Below are 20,322 nucleotides of genomic sequence, written 5' to 3'. Positions count from 1 at the left end.
TTCCCCATCCAATCAAAGACCTGAAAAGAACAAAAAGGCTGAGTAAGAAAGGATACGTTCTGCTGGACTGTTTGAGCTGGGATATCAGTCTGTTCCAGCCTTTGCACTTGAAATAAGAAATTGGCTCCTCTTATATCTTGAGCCTCCCAACTTTCAGACAGAACCTTATACCACAAGTTCCCATAGTTGTCACTTGTTTTGATTCAGACAAGAACTATACCATAAGTCCTGGGTGTCCAGTTTGCCAAACACAGATAATGGGACTTCTCAGCCTCCATAATTGTATGAGCCAATTCCTCATAATATCTATCTAACTGCCTATTTATCTTTCTATCTATATCTATCTATCTATCTATCTATCTATCTATCTATCTATCTATCTATCTGTCTATCTATCATCTATCTAATCTATCTATCCTACTGGTTCTGTGTCTTTGGAGAACCCTGACTAATATGAACATTTCTACAGGCTTTCCCCCTTACCAACACTGTTTTATTCTTCTTTGTCTAGTCAAATGCTTAAAAATCCTTCAGCACTTAAAGTCTTATTTCTGGCATAAATCCATTTCTGCCACTATCAGCCTATGATAATTTTCCTGTTTTCTGAATTCTTGAGATATTTAATTAAAATAACTACCATTTGCTGAGGGCTGACTAGAATAACATGTAGCAGGCATTCTTGGGATATTTGCATTTATTATTTTGAAACCTTATGAAAATGCTGCCTTGACAGGAATAATAGATGCAACAAAGAATCATAAAGTTTGTTACAGTGAATTAAGGACCTTGTAGCATGTAAGAGACAGGACTCAGAAACTCCATTCAAGACCTATCTCACACCAAAGCCCACAGTCTTTCTATGTCATTTCATTATTATACCTCTCTTTGTATAGCACAGGGATCTCTACTCAGTGCTCTGGGGTGACCTGGATGGGAGGGAAATCCAAAGGGGAGAGGATGTATGTGTACATATGGCTGATTCACTTTGCTGTATGGCAGAAACTAACACAGCATTATAAAGCAACTATACTCCAATAAAAGTTAATTTTATATATATATATATATATATATATATATATATACACCTCTCTTTTGAATGATGGATCTCAATCCATATGCATCAGCCCTACTCTCCAAGGATATTAGCACTTTTATGCATATTGTGGGGGAATGGGATACAATAAAACTAACATAAGGAGAACATCTTAGTCATACACTATACTGGAAACTTCTTACATTAGGTCATTTCACTCTCCTAACAAGCCTGGGTGTAGCATTATTATTATTATTCCTTCTGTACAGATGAGGAAACTGAGGTTCAGATGATTTCCTATAATCATGCACTTCATGTGTGACCAAACAGCAGTTAAAACACAGTTTTCAAATGGTTTGTGTTCCTTGCACTACTGAGTATTCTTTACAGACATTGTAATAAATTACTTCCATTAAAAATCATAGGCTTATTATACAGTATCTTCCCACATGTCACTCCTTCAAGCACTGGGATTCCAGTGATGTTTCCTTACTGGAATTAAGAGAATGAATTGAGCAGGTATTACAAGTATTCTCCACATTACAGCAGAATGATAGATTTCTCTGCAGCTTCTTGATATGAAAGAATAACAAAAGCAGGGATGATTGACAGGTGTCCTTTGCTTCTGTCTTCTCACACCCATATCCTTCTTCAAGCTCACAGAGTTTCACAGGTGAGAAACAAAGACTCCTAGATGACATCTCAGGGGAGCTGGTCTAAGCAGAAGGAAGAGTGTGCAGTCACAGATTAAAAATGACTGAGGGGACCTCACCCCAATTGTCACCTTTTTCCTGCACAATTTGTCATAATCTCTAAGGTGTCACCATTGGATGATATTTCTGTAACTCTCAGGAGCCTCTGAGGTAGAATGGGATTTCATTTTCTATATAGTGCAGTGGATGACAAAATGGTTATTGGCATGCACTCCACCTTGGACGATCTTCTTCACATATCCTAGCCTCAATCCCTTGTGAAAAATGAACAATAATATCACTTCTCTGTCAGAGATGTCATGAGGGTTAAATAAGATGGTCTCGAGTACTTGAAATGGTGTGTGACACATAATAAGTGAGTCATTACTCTTGTTATTATTATTAACATTTCATTTTAGAGTTGAGGATCTGAAAGGTCCAAGAGAAAGGCTCTTGGTGATAATTTAAATTGGTGTCAATGTCTCTGGTTTATAATCCAGTGACCTCTTCTTAGATATCTTATTACCTGAAATGGCAACTTGGACCAATAAATGAATAAGTTACTTAAGGTAAATACTTTAGTGACTTGTTCAATTTAAATAAGGTTATTTAAGTAAAATTTTGGACAATCAACTTATTTTTATGGGCAATGATAAGTACATAATAATGAGGTTTATTAATCAGGAGAGAATTACTTTAACATATACTAACATATAGAAAGTTTATTTGGTTAAGTCATATGTATGGGGACTATATCTTAAAAGATGTTCTGTATAGTAATGTTTGGGAACATCTCATAAGCTATATTTTATTTATAGAAATGGAATGGAATAAATTTATAGAATTAGTTCAATATATCTCTGATGAAACTATTTGATCAATAAGATACTTGGCAACATAAAAAGAGCAAAGAAAAAATGAGTACTGTACAGTTTCACTGTGGATATAACAATGAAAAAATTACATGGAATATTCTTTGAGTCATGGGTAAAGGGGTTGCACTGTCTTTACTTTTTAATGTCATTTTGCACATGGCATACGCCTATTCTTCTTTTCATTGGCAAGGGCATAAATAAAAAACAAAGCAAAACAGAAAGAAAAATGACTGTGGACTTACCTCAGTTGGTCCAGACTGTCAGTATCCCTGATTGGATCTGCCCCCTTGAACATCAAGATTATGGAGTGGGGCTTCCCTGGTGGTGCGGTGGTTGAGAGTCCGCGTGCCGATGCAGGGGACGCGGGTTCGTGCCCTGGTCCCGGAAGATCCCACATGCCACGGAGCGGCTGGGCCCGTGAGCCATGGCCGCTGAGCCTGCGCGTCCGGAGCCTGTGCTCCGCAACGGGAGAGGCCACAACAGTGAGAGGCCTGCGTACGGCAAAAAAAAAAAAAGATTATGGAGTGATCATGGCAGCCTGCTGCTTTGATAATTCCCCCTGATAATGGCCTTCATGAAAATTTGTCTACAGAAAGCAGAAAGTTGAAAGAGTCAATTAAATATATAGATCAAGCCATCTTAAAATTCACTAAGTTATTTACAAGTATTGAAATCTAATTTTTGACCATTCTATAACCCATCTTCCTTCATTTACTATTGAGAGAAAATAATCACATATTTACATTTCTTTAAGTTATTGAGTACATTCCATCATTATTTAGCAATTAAATGAAATTATAGTAATTTTCTTGGTTTGCAATTAAGTTGTTTTAGTACATATTTCTCAGTCAGAAAGATCAGAAAATTATTTTCTCATTCCATTTGACTTTTCTTATGAAGTTATGAAAATAAATTAGAGCCAATATTTGCTGGTTTAAAAGAAAATGAAAGAAAGAGAGGATTTGAATATGTACAAAGTATTTTCTCAAGAATGCAGATACAAGGTTGTATAAAAATATATATTCTTTTCAGATGAAAAAAATTTCGATTGGGCTGAGTGGTCGAAGTTCTTTTTTAAATAAGGTCCAGCTGAGTGGCCATTTTAAGTGTATTACAAATATCCATGAAAACCAATAGCCTCACATTTCTCTCTACAGATATCAATTATGGCAGTCTTGTCACTGGCAGTAGAGACTCCTTGCCAGACTGTTTCTTAAGAGAACACATTTTATATTTCTTTGTTGTAAATGTGCAAAGGCTCTTCAAAATATTTCCTATTACTCATAAGTAAATGTTGTTTATTATTATCCTTTAAAAATGAAGAGTATTGCCCCAAATACGTATGGGAATAGGGAATGGTTGGATGACTTAAAGTAAGAACTTCACTTTGAGCTGAACCTTCTCCTGGAATTGTCCAGCTACCAAGTTCCAGCACGTGAGTTCAATTAGCATGGCTGAAGAAGGTAGTTCTCACTTCTTCCAAGGTAAACCTGACGTTCTCAAGCTTTTTTCAGGACAAATTCCTAGATGGCAAAATGGCAGCATCGGAATTAATTGGTGGTCATAGACTGAAGAAAAGTGTAAACTCCACAGTCCATCTCTTTAACTTCCAACGGCTTAATTCTACCTAGGGAGATGGAAACATTGACTGGGTGATTCTCTGGTTACCTTCAAGACTACACATTAATTTGAAAAGATTAATGAAGTTAAGCCACCTTGAGAGTGTAAAATACGGCTGCCGTTGTTCTCATGATATACCTGTAGGTGTTGTCTCATTGGAAGATTGAGAAAGAGTAACATACAACAATTAATGCATAACACAAATGTGAATTTCAGTGCTATTCTATACCAATCATTCTGAATACTTTAAGAGTTCTGAAAAGGGAACTTTAGAAATATCTAGATAGTCTAGAGGATCTTTGGAGTGGGTAAGAGTTAAGCTCATGGTTTAAGGATGAGGCAAAAGAACAAAGCTGTGAAGTTTCAGGCTCTGCCTCAGACACTAGAATATATTAGGTATGAAAATATCTTCTAAGATGCACAATAAAGTTTAGACAAAGGCTATATTATTACTGTTTTTCAAATGAAGTAATTAATGCTCTCAGAGATAAAATAATCTCCTACAAAATAGGGGGGGTTGGACATATTTCCTCCCTGAGGACTTTCTCTGCCCCCAAACTACCAGTGTTACTTCTGCTGAGACTGGGGTCTTTCCACTTTACAAAAATGATCAGTAGCACACCTACAGCTTTTCTGCTTAGATTAAAATGCAAGTTTATTCTCCTCTAAGGAAAACTAATTTTTCAGAATGCTGACTCCCCTATAGTACTCATTCACACTCTTCCTGGTCCCTTTCACCATCACTTGGTAATCACTAATCTGCTTTAAATGTCTATATATATGCCTGTTCTGGACATTTATTATAAATAGGAATATATAATATTTTTGTGTGACTGGCTTCTTTCATCTAGCATAATGTTTTCAAAGTTCATATACGCCATAGTATCAGCACATACTATGTTTAATGCCAAACAATATTTCATTGCATAGATAATGAAACATTGTACACATTTATTTCTCAGTTGATGGACATTTGAGTTGTTTCCAGTTTTGGCTATTATAAATAATAGCACTAAGAAAATCTGTGTAAAAGTTTTGTGTGGACATATGTTTTCATTTAGCTTTCATGTATAGCTAGGAGTGAACTTTTTGGATCACATGGCAACAGTTTGTTAAACATTTAGAGGAACTGTAAAACTGTGTTCCAAAGCAACTGTATCATTTTACATTCCTACCACAAGTGTATGAGTGTTCAAATGTATCTGCTTCCTTTTCAGCACTTGTTATTGTTTGCCTTTTGTATTATAACCATCCTAGTGGTTGTGGATGGTATCTCTTTCTCCTTGTGGTTTTGCTTTGCACTTTCCTAATGACTAATGATGTTGAGCAAATTTCATGTGCTTATTGGCTACCTGTACATATTCTGTGGAGAAATGTCTATTCAGATCCTTTGCCCATTTAAAAATAATGTTTTTTATTATTGAGTTGTAAGTACTTTTTATATATTCTAATTACAAACCTGATTTCAGATATATGACATGAAAGTATTTTCTCCAGTTCTATGGGTTGGCTGTTGACTTTCTTTATGGTGTATTTTAAAACAAAAATGTCTTAAATTTTGATGAAATCCAATTTATCTATGTTTTCTGTTGTTTCCTGTGCTTTTGGTGTCATGTATAAGAAATCTTTGCTTAATCTAAGGTCACAAAGACTTAAACATTTTTTTTCTTCTAAGAGTTTTATAGGTTTAGCTCTTACAATTATGTCTTTGAACTATTATGAGTTAATTTTTTAAATATGATGTGAATTAAGTATCCAACATCATTCTTTTTCCTGTGGATCTCCAGTTGCTCCAGCACAATATTTTAAAAAGACTATTAGTTCCTTAATTTTTGTTGGCACTATTGTCAAAAGTCAATTGAACATAAATATAAGTAGCTTTTTTTTTCTGGATTATTAGTATGATTTCATTAATGTATGTGTCTATCCTTAGATCAGTACTATTATTTCTTGATTATTGTAGCTTTGTATTAAAATTTTGCATGGGGAAATGTGAGTCCTCCAATTTAGTCTTTCTTTATCAAGATTGTTGTGGCTATTTGGGGGACCTTGCTTTCCATATGGATTTTAAGATCACATTGTAAATATTTAGAAAAAAGACAGCTGGGATTTTATAGAGTTTATACTAACTCTATAGATAAATCTTAGGAGTACTGACATGCTGGCAATATTAAGTCTTCTAATTCATGAACACAGAATTTCTTTCCAGTTATTTAGGTCTATAATTTTTAATGATATTTTGTAAGTTTTAGTGTTCAAATTTTGAGCCTCTTTTGTTAATTTTTTAATGCTATTATCAATAGAATTCTTTTCTTAATTTCATTTTCATATTGTTCATTTGTAGTGCATAAAAATATGTTGACTTTTATGTTGATATTTTACCTTGCAACTTTGCTGAGCTTGTTCATTAGCCTGAAAAATGTTCAAGTGAATGTCCTACAATTTTCTATATGCAAGAATGTCATTTCACATGAAGATAGATTTATATTTCCTTTTCCTATTTGAATGCTTTTTATTTCATTTTCTTGCCTAATTGCCCTTGCTAGAACTTCCAGTACTACGTTGAATAGAAGTGGCAGAAGTAATATCTTACCATTGCTTCTGATCTTATAGGAACAATTTCATTCTCTCACAATTAAGTATGGGCTTTTTTGTTTTATTTTGTTTTGTTTTCTTTTGGTAGATGACTGTTATCAGGTTGAGGAATCACCTTTTATTTCAAGTTTTTTGAGTGTATTTTTCATGACAGTATGTTGGATTTTGGAAACTGCAACCAAATTAAACTCTCTCATTTTTTTTTTTTTTTGTTAACCTTGAAATGTCTCTATTTTTTCCCAAAGTGTCACAGTGGAAAACCCATATGAAGGCTCTCTAGTCAACAGTTCCAACTGAACCCTTTCTAGCCATCCTCAACAAAGTTCCAGATCCATGAGTGCAACCATCTTAGCTCCATCAGATGAGCCAATCCACTAGCTGAAAATTTCCATGGTTACCATGTGGAATAGAAGAATGTTCAGGTGAATCATGTAATGACTAATCTTTTTTCTTAGTCCATTGGGGCTGCTATTACAAAAATACCATAAACTGGGTCACTTACAAACAACAGAAATTTATTTCTTACAGTTCTGGAGTCTGGAGAGTCCATGATCAAGCTACCTGTGGTTTCAGTGTCTGGTGAGAGTCCACTTTCTGGTTCATAGGTGATGCATTTTTACTCTGTCTTCACAGTTAAAACAGGTGAAAGATATCTTTTATGAGAGCACTAATCCTATTCAAGAGAGGAATGCCCTCATGATATCATCACCTTCAATGTTCCCACCTCCTAATGCCATCACCTTGTGCAATAGGTTTTCCACATATGGATTTTGGGGGGATACATTCAATCTATATTATTTGTCCTCTGAAGAGGAAGAAAAACCTGAATGGTATCATGTTGAGGGCATGTTGGCTTTCAAACATTCTTCTATTATCTACCTGTCTGTCTGTCTATTTATCTATTATCTATATCTATCTATGCATCTGTCTATCATCTATCTATCTGTAATCTAGCTATTTATCTATCTAGCTCTTTCTTTTTTCTCTTTACCTTACTCTCTATGCTAGTCAGGATTCACCAAAAGAATTTTAGAGCTCAGCAATGGATTATCCACAAAGTGCAAACTCTGGCCTTGTCTATCCTAGGTATTTGCTTATTGGGGAGATAATAATGAATAAGATATAATACTCCATTGAAGTGTTAATAACTTGGCAACTGTTTAATCAATCACTATGCAAGTGTTCTGAATTGGGAAGTGAAAGGACATTACTCTCAGGGAGCAAAGCCTTTACATTCACACTTTCTTACAGTTCTAAATTAAGTTTGACTTATTTATAAATAAACAGTTAAGAGTAAGGTCATGCCTATAATGGCATAGATATCATTTTCATATTTTAATAAATTTAAAATCGCTTTTTCTCTGGATAACATTTAATTGCACTTATTTATATCTCACAAGTGAGTGTTTATTAGAGCACTGTCTCAGCAAGACCTCTGGAAGTTGTTGGACATATGATCTAACTCTTTGGTAGAGAAAGAAGGTCCCCAGTCCTCCCTTGTGTATATCTGCAGAATAAATAAAGGTCAGAGATAACATCAAGATGAATGGGCATTTTTCTGCTCTTAGGTAAGGAGGAAATAAAGTAAATCTTTTCCTTTATTTTGTATTTATTTATTATTCATTCATTTATTTATTTTTATTTTAACTAGAGAGGACTCAGGGACGTACCTTGCTTGAGAGCAGAAGAAATAAGTGTTCATTACTGAATCTCCACTGGGAATCAAAAATGCATGTTTTCTGTAGCATTTAGTAAACTATCTCCTGGCAACCAAGAATGGTAGTTTGTGAAAAGTGGGTTAACAGGGTAGCTGCAGTTGGGTGAGGAAACACTAAATTCTAACCCCAAGAGATAGTAATAGCAATTGTTCATGCATATGTCATGTATCCAGGTATATTATAGAGAATTTTTCTCATGATCAAACAAGAAGTAAAGTATTACAATGTCTGAGCACACCTATTGAAAACTGAACACACCTTGAAACATTTAGAAACATGAAGGTCCAAAACCTGTTGAAAATGGTGAATTTTCTGTACAATGGTGTTCTGTGGGGAAGTTTAATTATGTTTCGAAGAAATTTTTATAACTGCAATGAATGTTGCTTTTGAAATCCATTATGGTGATTTGATATAGAGCAATAAAAATCATAACATTTCGTACTGAATGCTCTCTTTGCAATATAGACTTTCTTTGTTTGAATAGGCCCTTTGTATGCCAATGAGGGAGAGGGTTTTTGGTTTCACTGTCCATGGACTGAGAAACATGACACATTAGAAGTAGTCTGAGCCCATAAGTCAGCTTAGTGATTTGCCCAAGGTCACACAGCTTGTCAGCATGACCAATTTGAACTCTTGGTTCTTGATCCCAGACCAGTGATCTTTTGTCATAAAACTCAAGTAAGTCACCTTTTTTAGATGAATAAATTTGCTTCCCTTAAGGGAGATATTTTTCTCTAAGGTGACTTCTCATACATATCTTACAGACTTCCCATTATACAGATGAGAAAACTCTAACCAAAAAATGTCAGACAGCTTGCCCAAAATCAAACATCTAACATAGGCAGAGCTGATGCAAAATCTTTGGACGCCATGTTTTGCTGCCTTTCAAAATATTAGGCAAGATTGTCTATTATTAGAGCTGAAGTATTTAGTCCATAAATAAGTAAGCCAAACAGAAGTTAGCATTCTTGCTAAAAAATGTGATATATGCATGATCTGTTAGGGTTTGTATCTTTTGAATCCTTTTGCCAATTCATTTGCTGTCTTTGAGAATATAAATTTTAAAGAAAATATATAAGAAGGCCCATTTAATTATGTCCATGTAATTAGCCCATTTATATCTTTTGTTTGCATTCTTTGCTTTTTACTGCAAGGATATAATCAATATTTAAATTTTATTATGCAAACTCTGCACACCCATGCTAAATTCCAATTGGCAAGTATATGTTTCTGATCACAATCTTGGCAAACTCACTGACTCATGGAGTATCTGGAGTCCAGTTTTCTTTGCTTAGCCCACTAATACAATTTACAGTGTTTTGAAAGGTAGCCTATTAGCTGTTCGTCTAAGTAATTGACACAGCTAAGGTTCAGATGAGCCCCTACATTTTCTTCTTTCACAAACCATTAGGCAAAGCAATTTTATTTCATTTTCTTGCTAACTTATTCTTCGAGTTGCTGATTCCCTTAGCAACTGGATTTAGAAGACAAAGGTGAATAAGGGCTGGTATTTATTTTATAAAGCTCAAACTCAGCCTTCAATTTAATTCTTCAATGTTAAATGAGTTGTCTACACTTTTGAGAAAAAGGACTTAAGACAATGTTTCCTATTTTGAGTCTCAGGGTGTTCAAATTATGTATAACCAATGCTTGAGATGATCATTATGGTGAAGTTTATTTCTGTTGTTTCCTCCAATCCATTTCAGTACAATGACTGACAAAGTTTTTATTTTTTATGACATAAAATCAATGTATTTTATTAAGGATGCTACTTTGTGAAGAGTAATAGATTTCAGATACAGTATTGTCATACTTTGGGTTTTGACTGTGTGATTGGCCTATCAAGATCCATGTGAAAATTGTCAACTCTGTAATGCAAATTAGTGTCAGAACAGGGACTAGGGTCTAAGAGAAATTTATAAGAAGAGTTGAAAGAAATATCATATCCATTCCATTATACTGCAAGTTTGTTTGTTTTAGGTAATTTAGGATTTTTGGTGAACTGAAAGTGTTGTTGATTTTGTTTTTCAATATTAAACAATCAAAAGGAGATAGAAAATGCATTTGAATCAATTAAGCATATTTGTTGATTATATAACACACTTGAATACTTGAACTTTTTCAACTTTGATAATTAACTGACTCATATTAAGAATGGATCATTTCATTATTTCACACTGGAAGAAATTCCAATCAGGAAGATTCTGTGATTTATTCAAGAACACACAGCTTTTTAAGTGTAAACAATTCAAATGGAAAATTCTTAACCCCTATGAGTTCATGTAATTAAAATCATGGGTAGTGAAATATAATGTGGATATTCAAACATGGACTGATTAAATAACTGTGTATTTATGTATAGTTTTTCCTTTTCTCTGTTTGCAAATGCAGAATCCAAATAATGTTTGTTGAAAGGAGTTTTTTTTTTTTTTTACTCTCATTTGATTCCATTGGGTTGGGATTTAGAAAAGATATTAGTAGACTCTTAGAACCTAGGCTTGCTAAGAAACCAACTATTCTATTTTGTTTGATTGCCATTGATTGCCATTGATTGCCATTCTTTTGAATTTCCTCCTGTATTGATGTTATCCTCATATTCATTTTTGGCATTTGTTTCTTTCTCAATACTTTTTAGCTTGAGTATTCCCTTATCTCTCTATCTTCTCCTTCCCCGTCTTCTTGGTCACTTCCTGTTTTACCTGTCTGCAATGAACATTTTCCTATGACATTCTCTTTGAAAAAACTCTTGCTTCTACTTCACATTTATTCTTGGCGATTTTAACTCTTCTTACTTCATAGATAACCCATGTTCTTATGGTTTTTAAATGTCTATTTGTCTCCATCAGTCATTTCCACATGTACTTATCTTTTTCTCATGGATTTACTGACACCATCTCAAAATATTCTTCTAAAAATCTCATCCACTTTAAACATGTTCCTCCTCTCATGCTCCCCATCTTGACTGACGTTATAAGTACCATTTCAATAAGTTAGGTGAGAAAAGTTAGAGATAATTTTTACTTTTCCTTCTGTTGGGGACACCCTTTTTTTTTTCTTTCTTTCTTTCTTTCTTTTTTTACCTAATCCTGTTGTTTTCTGCTCTATAGATTCTGATTGCTGTGCCCATGTACCTTCAATACTCTCCCTGTCTTGCACTCTCTTGCTAATGCCTTCTTCTTCTTTCCTCTTTTATTGACTCTGCTTTTAAAACATCCATCCTTGACTTAATCCCATTGCCTGGTCTTTAATCAATTGTTTCTAAACTTAAGTTTCTGTGTATGGCTATGTAGATGGAAAAACCATATGAACAGAAACCTCTGTTTCTTTGGTTGCCTGAAAATCTTACAAATAAAAGAGTGTTCTCAAGTTTTCAGTAATGATGATTTTTAAACCTTCACCATGCAGCTCAACTTCTTTGATACCTCTTGTTCTTGGCAGATAACTCTAGATTTCTATTCCTGAGACAACAGATAACTTCAAACAGAAGCTACCCAGCTTGGTGACTGTGTCACTACAGATTTACCTATAAGCCTATTCAACACTGACTCTTCCCCTCGTTAAATGTCTTCCTTTGCCCCTTAAATATTCACATACCCAGGTTTCAAGCACACAATAGGCTTCATGAAAATTAACACAGATTTCTACCTAGATTTGCCTAAATTCGGGTCTGTCCCTTTCCAAAAGGTCTCTGAATTATTTTGATGAATCTGGATAAAGAAACATATAATAAAATCCCGCCTTACACACTAACCTCTATAATTCTGTCCTACTGAATACTGAACACATTTTTTAAAGCATTCTAAAAAAATTTTTAAAAATTGAAAAGAAGGGCTCATTACAGCAAGTCCTGTTTGTCACTGTTTACTCTTTTTTCAAGGTACTTCCATCAAAAAGCAGGGTTCAGGGGCTTCCCTGGTGGCGCAGTGGTTGAGAGTCAGCCTGCCAATGCAGGGAACACGGGTTTGTGCCCCGGTCCAGGAAGATCCCACATGCTGCGCAGCGGCTGGGCCCGTGAACCATGGTCGCTGAGCCTGTGTGTCTGGAGCCTGTGCTCCACAACGGGAGAGGCCACAACAATGAGAGGCCTGCGTACACCACAGACAAAAAAAAAAAAAAAGCAGGGTTCAGTTTTCATTGATATTTTACTGCTCTTGAGTGAGAAGATTACAAAGCAGTGGTACAATTTCTTCTTGTTTAGGAAAAATATTTTTTAATATGTAGAAAGTATTTTTATGGCTAGATTTTATTGACCAATTGTTTTTACAAAACTAGATTCAATGTTTAAACATAACCTATTCAGAAGGGCAAAGTTTACCACTTTTCAGGATATAATTATGTCAATATATTTTTACAAAATTTGTATACACAAACTGACATACTCTATCCTTTCTTCATCATCAAAGATAAAATAATAAAAAAAAAGATAAATTTAAGACATATACCATTACTGCTGCAAATATAACCCTCATGCTGCTTCCAGAGAAATCATACTAAAACACAAATCTGATTAAGCCATTTTATGCTTAGAACTCTTTTATGTCTCCCATAAACCTCAGAATTAATTCAAATTCTTCAGAATGACTTATTCAGTTTTTTAACCAAGTCTTTTCTTAATTGTCAATACCCCTTTCCACGCCCAACTCTTGTAGTAAAGTGTCACAGTACAGAAATATTCTGTGCCTTTTGGCCTGCATATTTTTAGTTCTTTTACAATGAAGGAAAGTCACATCTTTTCTCCAATAGTTCCACAATTTTTTAAGTGAATGAATGAATAATGCATTATCTTTCTAAACTATCCCTCACATTCTCTCATTTCACCATCAAAAGAATGATTTCTTAAGCTACACTACATTAACCAACCTTCTCTTTGAAAAGTATACACTAGATTGTCATTACCTAAAGAACTAAGTACAAAGTTACTGGCACTCCAATCAAAACTTCCACAGTATAGTTTCAAATTGCCTTACCTGTCTTAGCTTATATATTTCTATAATCCATGAATTCATTCCAAAGAAGCTGAACTACTCACCATTTCCCTGAGCACTTTTTCGTCTCTGTTGTTGGTGCATGTTAAAATGTTAAAATTATTTTTTAACATCTTTATTGGAGTATAATTGCTTTACAATGGTGTGTTCATTCCTGTTTTATAGCAAAGTAAATCAGCTATACATATATCCCCATATCTCCTCCCTCTTACATCTTCCAACTAACCTCCCTATCCTACCCCTCTAGTTGGTCTCAAAGCACTAAGCTAATCTCCCTGTGCTATGCAGCTGCTTCCCACTAGCTATCTATTTTACATTTGGTAGTATATTTAAGTCCATGCCACTAAGGAAACAAAAGACCTGTATGCAGAAAACTATAAGACACAGATTAAAGAAATTAAAGATGATACAAATATATGGAGAGCTATACCATGTTCTTGGATGGGAAGAATCAACATTGTGAAAATGACTATACTACTGAAAGCAATCTACAGATTCAATGCAGTCCCTATCAAACTACCAATGTCATTTTCAACAGAACTAGAACAAAAATTTTCACAATTTGTATGGAAACACAAAAGACCTGGAATAGCCAAAGCAATCTTGAGAAAGAAAAACAGAGCTGGAGGAATCAGACTCCTGGACTTCAGACTATACTACAAAGCTACAGTAATCAAGACAGTATGGTACTGGCACGAAAAGAGAAATGTAGATCAATGGACAGGATAGAAAGCCCAGAAATAAACCCACGCACATATGGTCACCTTATTTTTGATAAGGGGGCAAGAATATACAATGGAGAAAAGACAGCATCTTCAATAAGTGGTGCTGGGAAAACTTGACAGCTACATGTAAAAGGATGAAATTAGAACACTCCCTAACACCATACACAAAAATAAACTGAAAATGGATTAAAGACCTAAATGTAAGGCCAGACACTATAAAACTCTTAGAGGTGAACATAGACAGAACACTCTATGAAATAAATCACAGCAAGATCCTTTTTGACACATTTACTGGAGAAATGGAAATAAAAACAAAAATAAACAAATGTACCTAATGAAACTGAAAAGGTTTTGCACAGCAAAGGAAACCATAAACAAGATAAAAAGACAACCCTCAGAATGGGAGAAAATATTTGCAAATGAAGCAACTGACAAAGGATTAGTCTCCAAAATTTACAAGCAGCTCATGCAACTCAATGCCAAAAAAAACAAACAACCCAATCCAAAAATGGGCAGAAGACCTAGATAGACATTTCTCCAAACAAGATATACAGATTGCCAACAAACACATGAAAGGATGCTCAACATCACTAGTCATTAGAGAAATGCAAATCAAAACTACAATGAGGTATCACCTCACACTGGTCAGAATGGCCATCATCAAAAAATCTAGAAACAATAGGGGCTTCCCTGGTGGCGCAGTGGTTGAGAGTCCACCTGCTGTTGCAGGGGACACAGGGTTTTGCCCCAGTCTGGGAGGATCCCACATGCCATGGAGTGGCTGGGCCCGTGAGCCATGGCTGCTGAGCCTGTGTGTCTGGAGCCTGTGCTGCACAACAGGAGAGGTCACAACAGTGAGAGACCTGTGTACCACAAAAATAAAAAATCTAGAAACAATAAATGCTGGAGAGAAATAGAACTACCATATGACTCAGCAATCCCACTACTGGGCATATACCCTGAGAAAACCATAATTTAAAAAGAGTCATGTACCACAATGTTCATTGCAGCACTATTTACAATAGCCAGGACATGGAAGCAACTGAAGTGTCCATCAGCAGATGAATGGATAAAGAAGATATGGCACATTTATACAATGGAATATTACTCAGTCATGAAAAGAAATGAAATTGAGTTATTTGTAGTGAGGTGGATGGACCTAGAGTCTGTCATACAGAATGAAGTAAGTCAGAAAGAGAAAAACAAATACCGTATGCTAATACATATATATGGAATCTAAAAAAAAAAAAAAAAAAATTGATATGAAGAACCTAGGGGCAGGACAGGAGTAAAGACCCAGACATAGAGAATGGACTTGAGGACACGGGGAGAGGGAAGGGTAAACTGGGACAATATTAGCATCATTTAAATGTCATTCATTTTTCAAGTTGCATCTAAAATGTTACCTGCTTCCCAAAATGGCAAGCCTTCTGTGATCCGTCAGAGGTGTAGAGATAATGCCTATTTTTGTTTTAATTACATTCTATTATAGAAATTTTTTGCATTCTAATCCTTCTATGTTTAATCTCTTTAAAAGATCTAGACTTATTACTGCAAATTCTTTTTATGGGAGAGTGACTAATACACATTCATTCTTCACTAAATGTGGGAGACAGAAAGAAAGAGAGAGACAGAGAGACAGAAAGACAGAGAGATAGAAAGAAATTAAGTCTACAAAAACAGAATAATAAATATCTCCAGGAAGCTTCATAGTCCAAAATTCATTGAATTTTTTATTAAGAAGATGTTTTCATTAATTAATTTAAATTTCACAAGAATCCTGCCATTTTTGTCTTCATGTAAAGTCAATGTATGAGGATTTACAAAATGTTTCACAGTAGCCCTTTTTTTTTTTTTTGGTTGAGAATATTTTTACATAAATATGGCTCTGAAATGTTTTCCCTCTCAACTCTTCTGACGCAAAATGTGTGGGTTTTCCTCACACCATCCAATTCTCTAACTCTTCAGATACCAACTAGGGTGTCCTACAATCTAATTCAATTGTGATACTAACTACCCAGAGTTAGTGGAGCCCCCATAGGCTAAGAGCTTATCCCAAAGACTGTTCCTACTCTAATGCCAACCATAATCCCCAGCTACCTGTATTTCTGACGGACTGGCTATAAAGTATATTATATGACAATGGTTTAAACTCTTATTGTAAGGTCGGATCTTAACAAACGGCACCGCGAAACAAAGGAAAGCTTCAAGTGAGCTTTATTAGGGAGCGCTCCCGGGTGAGGTTCACCGGTCCGAGAGAAAGGGGCCAGAGAAGTCGCATCCAGTACTGGATGAGGGGGATTTTTATTGGGGTAAAAGCAGAAGGCGGTTTGCAAGGGGAGGGGGTGGTTTGCTATACAGGGTAATTCCTTATTTGGTGAGGTTACAGCAGGGCCAGGTGTTGGTTGGTCTGTTGTGGGGCGTAAGCCCATTTACCCTTCCTGTCAGCCCCATTGTTTTCTGGGCAGGAAGTTAGAGTCTCTTGTTGATTCCCAGAACAGGTGAGGTCGTTATGTCCCAATGCCTCTCCTACCTCATACTGGTCGATGTTTGCTCTTACCCCCCGGGCCTCCTTTCACCCGGGCCAACGGACCTTACACTTATGATTTAAACTTTAATCATATTTGCCTATTTCAACTCACGTTTTGTCATCCAAATCAATTTCTAAAATCTCAATTGTGAACAGCTATGATAGCAATAGTAAAGGCTGCTTTGTGTAGCTCTTGTGATGGGTTATCTACTATGAGAGTTAAGTCCTGGCTCTACTGCCATCGATTAAAACCGTGATGACTCCACTCCCTCAGACCCCTTACACTAAATGAAAACAGGACAGCACAGGACAAGAGGAAGGGGAAAGGAGAGTATCCATGTCTGTTTTACTTATGGGTTTATTCCTGCCGAGAGATCACAAGGCAAAAAGAGAAGAAGTTGTGCTTTCAGTAAGCTCAAGGGTCTTTTTTCTTTCATTTTTCTCTTTGTGAAATGAATTGTTTCTGTATATGCTTTATACTATAGAGGTCCCTGTGTTCAGAAAACAACAAAGCTCTTTGTTATGCAAAAGTATTGACCAATTATGTTCACAAGCTGTTGCCAGCTTCTCACAAATTGACACAAATAAAGAATGTGGGATGCCTTTAAAGTTCTACAGGAACTCAAATGAACACATTCATAGATAATTTGAATGTGCAAATTTCAAGTGTTTCCAAAGTAAACTCTTCTCAAATTTAACTTCCTCCTGCACGGAAACAATTCTTATTTGTTTCACTAACATATTACATATACATGTAAAATCTGCTAAATAGGAAAGTTATGCTTTTTCCCAAATTAAGATTTTCTCCATAAAATGTAACATTTCCAGAAGTGCCCCACTTACATGAAACATAAATGAGTGTTAAGTAGCTGATGTTTTTCAGAGGAAGCATTACATTGAGGAGAGAGCCACACTTAAATGAATGCCCATTCCTGTAGGTAGCTGTGTGACTTGGTTAATCACTGTTCCTCTTTATCTGGACTTCAGTTTGCTCATCTAGAAAATCAGGGTGACTTAGCTACATCAAGCCCTCTTTCCAACCATAAACACTGTAGTCCTAATAATAGAGGGAAGGCCAGAATTCTAGGTAGGTACACTGAAGGATAAGGGTAGGCAGGCACCTGAGGTCAGCAGAGGAACAATGTTCAAAACTCAAGCAAAGAAGGCTGTCACCCACTAGAAATGAAGCTGTGAAGCAAAGTTGCTGTTTTGTCAGATCCTACCCTGGGAACAGTAGTAGGGAGTATACTGAATCAAAAATCCTAACTCATGTTCTAGCTATGTATTCATCAACAAGACACTTAATATCTCAAAATCTCAAATTTATCATCTAAAACTTGTATACTATCCTTGCATGAAGGAAAAGTAAATGATAACATATTATTAGTGATGCAAAATGAGGGCCTTATTTATTGTATAAGAAATGATTTTTAGGAAAGGACAAGGGTCTGGTCTTCCTTATTTTTAGTTCACTGCATTCGATGTAAAAATACCTCAATTTTCAAAGAACATTTTTGGTTATCTCTAGTTTGGAATTTGAAACGTTGAAAGTCATCTCAGACTTTCTCCTTAAGGAAGACTTAACAAATGTAGTTAGCATGGACATTTGAATTTTATGTAAATGTCCAGGAGCAGAGCAGGACTATAGCACACTTTAAAGAAGTGAGCAAATTGAATCTCATAAATAAATGAAAGCTCCAAGATCCAATATTTCCTGCTTTTTTGCAGGAAGAGAATTATCGTTGACATTAAAGAGAGAGATCATCCTCTGACAAAAAATATGATTACTTTTTAGAGTAAATAAAAGCTAAGTATTTCTAATTAAAAGTTAAATAAGGGAGAAATAAAAGCTTGGCTTTTAAAATCTCACTTTTCCTGTTTGTGTTTCATTTTGTCAGCTAGGGCAATTATAACATCACCTCATCTTCGGCAGCATGTCAGGTAACACTCCATATGTTATTAAACACTGACGATGAACTTGAAGAAAGCAAAAGAATGGCTCATTAAGTAACAGAAACTTTGTGTATGATCAATAATTGGTTAATTCAGAGAGTACTTAAAAATCATGCACACAATTGGTATCAATCACTCCCTTTTTAATCCCCTCCATTTACAGGCTGCCCCAGCTGCCTCACTCCACTCTGCTCTTCCTGTCTCTCTACAAGATGCTGCCATCTGTCTCTGTGTCCATCAATCTCAACCTGCCCCTGTCTCTCTTTTCGCTTGTTTTCATATCACTCCATCAGGCTGGTTTCAGTGTCACAAATTACCTTAAGTGCAGTTTTTTTGTAATATTTTGTCATTTAAGAGGTTGTGGTTCATGAGTACTGTCCACACTTGTCATCCTACTGATGGTTTAAATATCAAATTGCATCCAGAGGTACCAGAATGGGGCTGGAGGGAAATGCGTGTGGTGCATACATTCCAAAAGGGCTTAGCTGGTGAAGACTTCCTCTAATTGCAAAGCAGCTTAGTGTGCCATTCAAGTAAGAATAACATGATGTCTCTGAAAAGGAAGGCAGATTTAATGCCCTGTAATTCTCTCTCCATTCTGAGGATGTTAAATTCCTTAGATTCTTTTGAATCCAAAAGGAGGCATTAGGAGGACAAAGCATCCCTCCTAATAAAGTCTTCTAAATTTAGACCTCCATTTTTGAGCTGTTCAATCTTGCTTTCCCTACCAATTAAGTTTTAATCAAAAGAGATGATGATTTTACAGCAACTTCCCACTTTGCATTACAGGCCAAGGAAATCACCTTAACTTATTTGTCCATTCCACTTTTTGTTATGTTTGTAAATTCTTATATTAAAGGATTGTTTGGTATAGGAAGTAGCTGCCATGGACACATTAAGTAACTTATTCCTCTAAGTGGCATTTGTATAAATTTATATCTAGGAAATCAGTCACTTAAAAGGATAATAATTTTAAAAAGTGGTAAAGTGAATTGTTCTTTACAGGTAAGTTTCCTGGAGTGTAAGTCAGAGACACCTTTTAGATGATTCCAACAGCAACATCAGGACCAAAATTTTCTTCTTCATAAATAGGCAGTGAGTCATTCATTTATTCCAGAAATAGAACTGTTACCAGTTATTATGAATGGACCAAAGAACCCCTAAAGTAAAAGTTATTTTTATAGTTTCAGGGAATGTAGGTTGCCATGGAAACCCCACACTTCATTTGCATCATCCTGTTACCATTTTCAGTTCCAGGACCAAAGAGCAGTGGCCCTACTTACTTTAGTGTAGCTATTTATGTATTTAATTCTGTATAGGATGGCGTTTTCAACTTTCATATGTGTTTATCAAAGATTTTATTTTCATTATCATTGAGGTGACCAAAGTATTGAATCATTCACCTGTAGGCTAAGTTTTGACCCACATAAAGCTTAAATTATCAATTTAATAAATTTATTAAGCAACAAAATTATTTCTTCTATTAGAAGAAGACTACCATGTTAAGTCATAAAAAAGAATAAATTGAAGTTTTGGAGTTAATAATAACTCAGGCAGCTCTGCAAAGCCTCTAGCCTCTGATTGCTGTTCTAAATT

This window comes from Grampus griseus, assembly GCF_964374135.1.
Source record: "Grampus griseus genome assembly, chromosome: 7".
NCBI classification, from domain to species: domain Eukaryota; kingdom Metazoa; phylum Chordata; class Mammalia; order Artiodactyla; family Delphinidae; genus Grampus; species Grampus griseus.
Note: the sequence above shows the minus strand (reverse complement) of the source record.